The 8,306-nt window shown below is 28.9% G+C and overlaps 1 long non-coding RNA gene across 1 annotated transcript; it reads left to right on the top strand.

Annotated features, from left to right (window-relative positions):
• The first annotated feature begins 7,381 nt into the window (after positions 1 to 7,381).
• Positions 7,382 to 7,937, top strand: LOC135954907 (uncharacterized). The gene is made up of 3 exons (XR_010576274.1): positions 7,382 to 7,471; positions 7,554 to 7,687; positions 7,755 to 7,937. It is a non-coding gene; the product is annotated as an uncharacterized LOC135954907 (long non-coding RNA).
• The last annotated feature ends 369 nt before the right edge of the window (positions 7,938 to 8,306 follow it).

Here is an 8,306-nt window from a genome sequence, read left to right as displayed (position 1 = left end):
CGATCGTAACAAAATTTGGTGACATGAATTTTGTATATATTTACTAAATTTTATCGAAATATCTTCAAAATTGCGACCTGTACTCTGCGCACAGAGTTTACATGGACAGCCAGCCAACCAGCCAGCCAGACGGACCCAGAAAGTGATTCTAAGTCGATCGGTATACTTTAAGGTGGGTGTTAGACCAATATTTTTGGGCCTTATACACATCTGCACAAACGCATAATACTCTCCCCACTATGGTGGTGTAGGGTATAAAAACTGTCCATTTTGAAATAAAAGTTAAAATTGATTTTGATTTTGCAAAACAATAGTCAAAAATTTTATGTCTTGAATATCTAGAAATGGGTAGGATTAGAACAGTGGCGTGGTATCTTCAATACCAAGTAACTATATACTAGTTATTTTCTAATCAAGCGACTGTAATTGTAAGAGTCTTTAAACACTGTGTAAATTACGTTGACGCCAGTGTAATTTTATGCTAAAATCAGATCAAATAAAGGGGCGTGCCCTCCCATACAAAGTAAATATTTATTATCGAATATCTGGAGAACTATAATAGTTGCGTGAGTTACTTTATCATTCTACATAGTTGAGGCCAACTGAACCCAAACGCAAGTAGGGTTGTTATAGCTAGAGTCTTTTTTAAGACGTAACTCCCTTAGTTGAACTTCCAAAATTGGATGATTTTACATTACAGTCCGACAAAAGTAAGTAGACTTATTTACTTATTATTATATGTATACTACATTATTGTACTATATCATATATTTATTTATATATTTATGAACAAATGTACATTCTGTTTACTTACTTACTTACTTACATATGTATTCTTAAATTTTTATACTTATATACATATGTCGGTATATATTGCACAATGGCGCCACATGCTGTCATTGGGGGGATTTATAATAAACTTGTGTCAATGATGAAGTATAAAAATCCATGAAGAGCCATCATGTGTTGAAATAACAATTGTCACATTGAAACAATGACACACATGCAATGGAATCCATACTCGTACAGGAAAATGAAAATGGAAAAACGTGAAAACCAAAATTATACGAGTAGCAACAAACATAAGATATTGTCAGTCTGTTTGCCTGTTGGCTGGTTGGTGGGTTAGATAGATGAATTTTGCGGTTCAATGATTGTAGCTGATGACACTTCACTCTTAATGGGCTGTAGTAAAGTTTTTCTCTTTTTTTTTTCTTTTTGGCAACAAAGCAAATAAATAAGTAAACATCTTGACACAAACTGGCAAACAGAATAGAGTGTGTTTTAGAGAACAAGTAACAAAAAAAACTATAAATCGGTATAAGTTACACCCTTAACGTGTTACGTCGAAAAATGCTTATTTTCAAGACTTTTTCCTGCAAAAGTGAGTATTTTTCATCCCACCCAACATACAAAGTTAGTCCTTTGTTAAGTTTACTTCTATAAATATTTATAATCCAACTAGCTGATCCCGGTGAGCTTCGCTACCCCAATCGTAGTAAAATAAGAAACTTTTAAAGGATTTTATAAAAAATTAAATGAATTTGGTGTTTTTTCTGGGTATACTGTAATTGCTTTTACCATCGATAGTGAAAAATATTATCATGCAATTTTCAAAAATTTTGATATTATAAATATTACTTATTACTGATAGTGGTCTAGGTAATAATTTTGCTAGTTTCATTTTAATTTAAAAGTCATAATAAAGAAAAATTGATTCGATATTAAAGTTCGTGATATGAGCGGTGTTATTTCAGATATCCTGTATTATGTTGTTTTTATTCCCTACAACACTATAGTGGGGAGGTTATATTGGTTTAGTGCTGATATTAGTAACGTGCAAAAATATTGTTCTAGTACCCACCATAAAGTTTACCAATCTGCTAAGGATCTCTTTCTGAGTCGATTAAACGATGTCCGTCCATATTCATTATCGAATATTTTGGAAACTATTTTAGTCAGAGTTTTCAAAGTTCGTCTAATTTTAAAACTTCGACAAATATATTGTACCAAGGACTAAGCCTATTGAATTTGGTTATAATCTGTCCATTATTTCTCCTAGCCCAATACAACTGCCCTATCTGAAAATAGTTAAGCTCTCATATTCATCTTAATTATATATCCAAAACAAATTCAGAACATATAAGTTTTATCATAGATGGGGGTACTGCACTAATTTTGCAGTTTGCACTGAGTGCAATCATTTTGTTCATATTTAGTGCTGAGTTGAAAATTAGCAGCCTCACTAAACATTAGTGATAGTGAGTTAAACAAATTTGCACTCAAAATTAAATTAGTTCATTTAAAAAAAATGCAATCATCAGTTTATTGCAACGTTTTTGTATGCACTAATTTGAGTGCAACTTCAAATTGTGCACTAAATTTTTAAGTTCAAAATGGTTTAAGTTTATTCCTGTACACTAATTTAAAATTTAAGACTAATATTTCATTAAAAATAACAAAAAATATTTAAAATTTTTATTTTTCGAATTTGGACTACTCATTTTTGAAAATTTAGTGATAGTTAAAAAATTATCACTACTTTTTTTTTAGTGCTAGTTAAGAAATAAGCATTATCACTAAAGCTGATAAAAAATAGTGCAAACTAAATTTTTTGCAATTTTTGTGAGTGATAGTGCAATGCTGATTTCAATCAACATTTAGTGCACTACCCCCAACTATGAGTTTTATATAAGCCGAACTCGTGCTACCAAATTTAGTACCGATCGATTCACAATGTTCCATAGCACCCATATAAGCACCATTCTCGAAAATTTCAATAATGTGCATAAATCTCTGAAATATGTTAGTATCCAAATAAAATTCAATATAAATATGTTTCATATATAAGCAAATCATCCCACCAAATTTTGTGACAATCGGTCCAAACCGAAAATCTTTTTATCGAGCATAAATATCTTAAAAATGTTGAATGTTGGTATTCGAATTATATTCAATACAAATAAGTTTCATATCAAAAGAAAACTGTTTATAATCATATACTCGGTGTAGGGTATCATATGGTCAGGCTTGCCCGACTATACATTTTTACTTGTTTCATTCTAAATTAAGTTTGAAGAACCTTGCAATAGTAGTTCTTAGATTATACATATTATATTAATATGATGGATATGGGCAACAATTTAAACGAACTTTGAAAACTCTGACTAAAATAGTTTCCAAAATATTCGATAATAAATATTACTTATATTAGAGTGGGAGGGGCAATCTCCCCCATTCCGTACAATGAAAATCTAAAATAACTATTTACTTTGTACATAAGTATTGAGTTACAGACCACGTATTTGGATATACATATATCCCATTCGCATCCCACTATACGACCAAAAAGCTCTTAAAGGAACAGACATAAGCTTCCTTTTGAGCAAAACAAAAATTAAAAAGACGTCAAAGTCAAAAAAGGTTTTTGATTTTGAAAAAAAAAACAAAACTTGTATGTCTTGAGTTACAAAACATTTATTTTGATATATATCCCACTCGCATCCGACTCAGCGACAAAAAAAATCTTAAAGGAAAAGACCTAAGATTTGTTTTGAGAAAAAGAAGGGCCTATTTTGAAAAAAGTTAACAAAGATATTGATTTTGCAAAAAAAAGACAAACCTTTTTTTAATTTTTTTTTAATTTTATGTTTATACCTTTCACCAAAAATTTGGGGATATATTGAGTTTGTCATTCCCTTTGTAACATATCGAAATATAAAATTCTAAACGATCTAGATATGTCCGTCCATCTTTCTGTTGTTGGCACTATAAGGCCTTGGGGAAAGGCCATACAGGGATGAAATTTAATCCAAACATTGTTTGTATACCATCAAAGACCCACCGTCATGTTTTACGGTAGAACTAAATTTTTGTGGAAGCAGCTCACTATTTCTTTTTATACAGATATTACCTCTCGATTTTGACCCAAAAATCTCAAATATACGGTCATCACTAAATATTACAATACTTTATTCCAGAAATACTGTGGAGAATATAAAGAGGTTTATGAAAAGTCTTTACATTTACAATATTTTAATACTATCGTAAAATATGGCAGTGGGTCTTTGATGGTGTGGGTGTGGTGTGTGAGCTGCAGGACCTGTATGTGAGCTGTAGGACATGGCAATCTTGTTTTCATTGCAATTACAATAAACAGCCGAGACTACTTTCAAATTTTAAAGGACAATCTGAAAGTAAGTGCTGAAAAATTAGGTCCTGTAACACCATGTGTCGTTCAGAAAGACGATGACCCAAAGCACACAGCAATAATTGTTAAGGAGTTACTATTCTATAACAGTTATATTCACCTCCGCAATCTCCAGGCCTTAACCCAATAGAACTCCTGTCGGAAATTTTAGAACGGAATATTAGAAAACTTAGCATTTCATCTAAGGACGAACTCCGAATCCTCTTTAACGGAAGAGAGAGGGGGGAATTACTGAAGATATAACTGAATATCTTGGAAACTCTATGATAAGGCTAAATGGGGACCAACAAAATATAAACTATTTATTTTCGGCATTTGGTGATATAAAATAGAGTGCTACCCATCAAATGTACTAAATTTTGACTGTACTTTTCTCTTTTTCTCATATATTTTCCTAGAAATCGATTTTAATTTTCAAAGTTTTTTAAAATAATAAAAGATTAAACTCTAAATTTAATTTTAAGTTCAATTAAACTTATATATTTCATTCTATAATTTAAATATTTAGCTTCATAGATGAAAATGCATGCTGTATACTAAATTTTGACTCTGGCTGTATATATAAAAATCTTACTCCTGGATTTTGTGGCGATCAGACCATATCCAAAAAATTTATCGGACCAAAAACATTTTAAAACAAAATGTCCATATGGCTAATAGCTAACTTATGTATCCTAAAATAGTTTGAATTAATATATGGGCTAATCCTGCGTGACGAACGTTTCATTCGTTCACGTTTTCATATTTAAATATGAAATTTTTTTGGTTTTTCAAATAAGATACCTCCAACGTATATTATACGCTATAGTGAGATTTAAGTGCAATTTCAAATGGCATAAGACATTTCCTTTTAATTGCCATTTCTTGCGAAATAATTGATAGCAAAATTTTGTGACGCACGTTACAAAAAGTGGAAGTAACTTTAAAAGTTGAAGTGTTTATACGTAATTTTAGCGAATTTGGCATAATAAAGCACACAAAATCTTATTACTAAAAGAAAGATGAATGAAAGAGAATTCTAATATAACTTATTTGCATGAACAATCATTTGCCGTTTTCATAAAAAGCCGAGAACATTTTGTTACGCACTTTACGTGACGCTCGTTACAAATTATCCAGATGCTAGAAAATTATCTCCTTTTCCGTGAGAAGTTGCGAAAAATTTCATTCAAAGTGAAATTACTCAAAATTCATTTGTATCTTAATTGAATGGTCAAAAATATAGATGTCAATCGAACCATCTTGCTAACATTTCAGTAATTATAAAATCACATTAAAAAATTAATTTTTTTTGTATAAAATTAAGATATCTGACCTAGTGTTGGATTTGATAATCATTTTTGTATGAATGACCATCAAAATACATTTTGTTTATATATAAAATATAATATACATATCAAGTCTAATATTACAATTGAGAATTTTTTTGTTGGTAGACTGTTTCTGGGACTTGCCCATATGTATATTAGAGTGACAATCAGTTGTATGGAAAAAAAATGTTTAATAAAATTTTGAAGAGTGCCGGGTGGAATATTGTGACACTAGGCCTAAAAGTTATGTGCTGAAAATTTTAGCCAAATCGGACAACGATTTCTGGACGCGCATCGGGGTCAAAGTTCAGATATATGCTAAATTTTACTATTTATATGGAATAAATAGGTGAAACTCGTTAACTTTCTGCATTGTTTTCTAGAAATATGTAGATTTATTTATATCAGAGACTGAAAATAACGGGTTCACTTTCATTTCAATAGTAAATTCTCATTCCCAGCCATTTAAAAATAATTTTTTCTGATATATCACTGAGAGAGTGATTTATTAGAGAACATTTTATCTTAGAGAACAACTAATCTAGATGAGTGATTTATAATTTATTTTTTTCGTAAATCGCAAAAAATCATTTGATGCAAATCAACGCTTAAATATATAAAATTTAACAAAAGATTTATAACAAATTAAAAAATATAAACTTATTTCTGTTACTCAGACTTCATTACTTCATACTTATCATATTATTTCCATAATTTGTTAAAAATTACTAATAATATGTTATTGTATGTAAATAAAAGAGAAAGTAACAGTTATTAAGAACAAGAACAAATGAATTGTTTATCTCACACCAAACCATTAAAAACCAATAAAAACGAATAAAGGTCATACCAAACCATTTAAATAAAAATCATTTTATAACTGTTATTTTCAGTGATTTATTTTTATCACAAAAATATGAATCACAATTTGGGTTTTTTGGTATATGGACGAGTTATTTTCGATCTCTGATTTATATTAATGAATATTAAATTAAAAAAAGAATTTTTGGAAATTAACCCTGTATCTCCTTTGGATCAAAATGACCCAAAAACTGTATTATCGCCAAAATTCGTGAAAAATGCAAATTTTTCAGTTTTTGTAAAAATGTTGCTAATAAATAAATACTTTTGCAATTGAATTCAAAAGAATCGAAATGTGTACGTAATTATCGTTGTAATGAGATATAATTGACAAAATTTGGTTAAAAAATGGTAAAGTTATTACAAATTCGCCAGACCATTAACGTGTCTCAGGCCACTTGAACAAGAAATTTAGGAAAAAAATTAACATATTTTTAGAAAAATTAAAATAAAAGCTAATTTTTATTTAAAATATATCCGCATTTACTTGTGTATGAGTTTTTGTCTTCGTAGGATACCGTTAACCTATTCGCAGGTATAACTAACAAAAATATTTTTTTTAACGGCTGTATCGAATCTCCATTTTCAAATTTTTAAAAATTTTGTTGAACAAATTTCAGGATTTTTCGATCATCACATTGGGATTTATTGAGATCATAATAGGGAATAAAAATATGAAAATATTATGTCAAAACCTGTTACAGTTTTTCTGTATCTGCGATTTAAATTTTGCGATTTTCAAGAAAAACTATTTTTTTGTCCATATTTTTTTACTTTACATTAGAGTCTTTGTTCATACACAGAAAAAAAAGACAAAAGTTCTTAAGTGATTAAAAAAAATTTTTAATTTTAAGTTCAACTATGTAACAATTTTTTTAATTAATTTATTTTTAAATTGTTATACTAACAATTTCTTATACTAGTTTTATATCAACAATTTAATTGTTGAAATTTATTTGAATATTGAATAGAAAAAAGGAAAAATTTGTGTCAAATATAAAAAATATCAATTTTTCAATTTAAATAAACATCAATGAATAAAATGGAAACTAATAGAAATTTGGCGAATTGTTAAGAGCCAATGAACAAGGTATGTATATTAATTATGTTGTTGTACGTATCAGGAAAAAAATTGGACAAAGAATCTTTAAAAGAAATATTCTTTTTTACAGAGTTTGAAAGATCGATATAACCTTCCTTTACAAACAATCTTCCACATAATTTTATGACAGAGATTTAGATTCCTTGTATACCATCCATAGCGTGATGTTGCAGCTTCTGTCCTTGCAAGATTATAATCACTATAGTAAGTATTAAGAACTCTGTAGAAATCATGTATCAATATAAGATGAATAAACTTTTCATTCATGTAGGAATATATTCAGGTACTCACACCGAAGTCCACCTCTGAACCCGTTTTATGTCATTCAATCTCAAGAAATCCGGCCAACAAATGTACAAAAACTCCAGTAATAGATATCGGACGGACTAGTGTATGTGGAATCAGTGAAGTATGTTTATGTAAGGAGACACATCCTTTTCTCAATCGTATTTGTTATAGATTAAACCTTAATAAAATAAACTAGTTAAAACAAACCTTATATTGCATTTTTCTTAGTATATAAAGGTCAATCGTACATTGTAGAAAATGTAAATAACTACTAACAATATAATTTTTTAATATGACGAACATATTGTTAAAGGTGTAATAGTTGATAGTTAACCTATTGTTTGTTCAATAAAACAAATAACGAGCTAAAAATATTTGTTATGTTTTAACAATTTTTATCAACAAAAATATTTTTTATATTTACAATATCGGTTGTATTGACGAATTTGGTAATTAATATGACAATTGATTTGTCGTATTTCTGTGTATAAATATGTATGTATTTTGATCCCGATAACATTTAAATGTATGAATC

Source organism: Calliphora vicina, chromosome 3 (genome assembly GCF_958450345.1).
Source record: "Calliphora vicina chromosome 3, idCalVici1.1, whole genome shotgun sequence".
Lineage (NCBI taxonomy): Eukaryota > Metazoa > Arthropoda > Insecta > Diptera > Calliphoridae > Calliphora > Calliphora vicina.
Note: the sequence above shows the minus strand (reverse complement) of the source record. Positions and strands in the feature narration are given on the sequence as shown.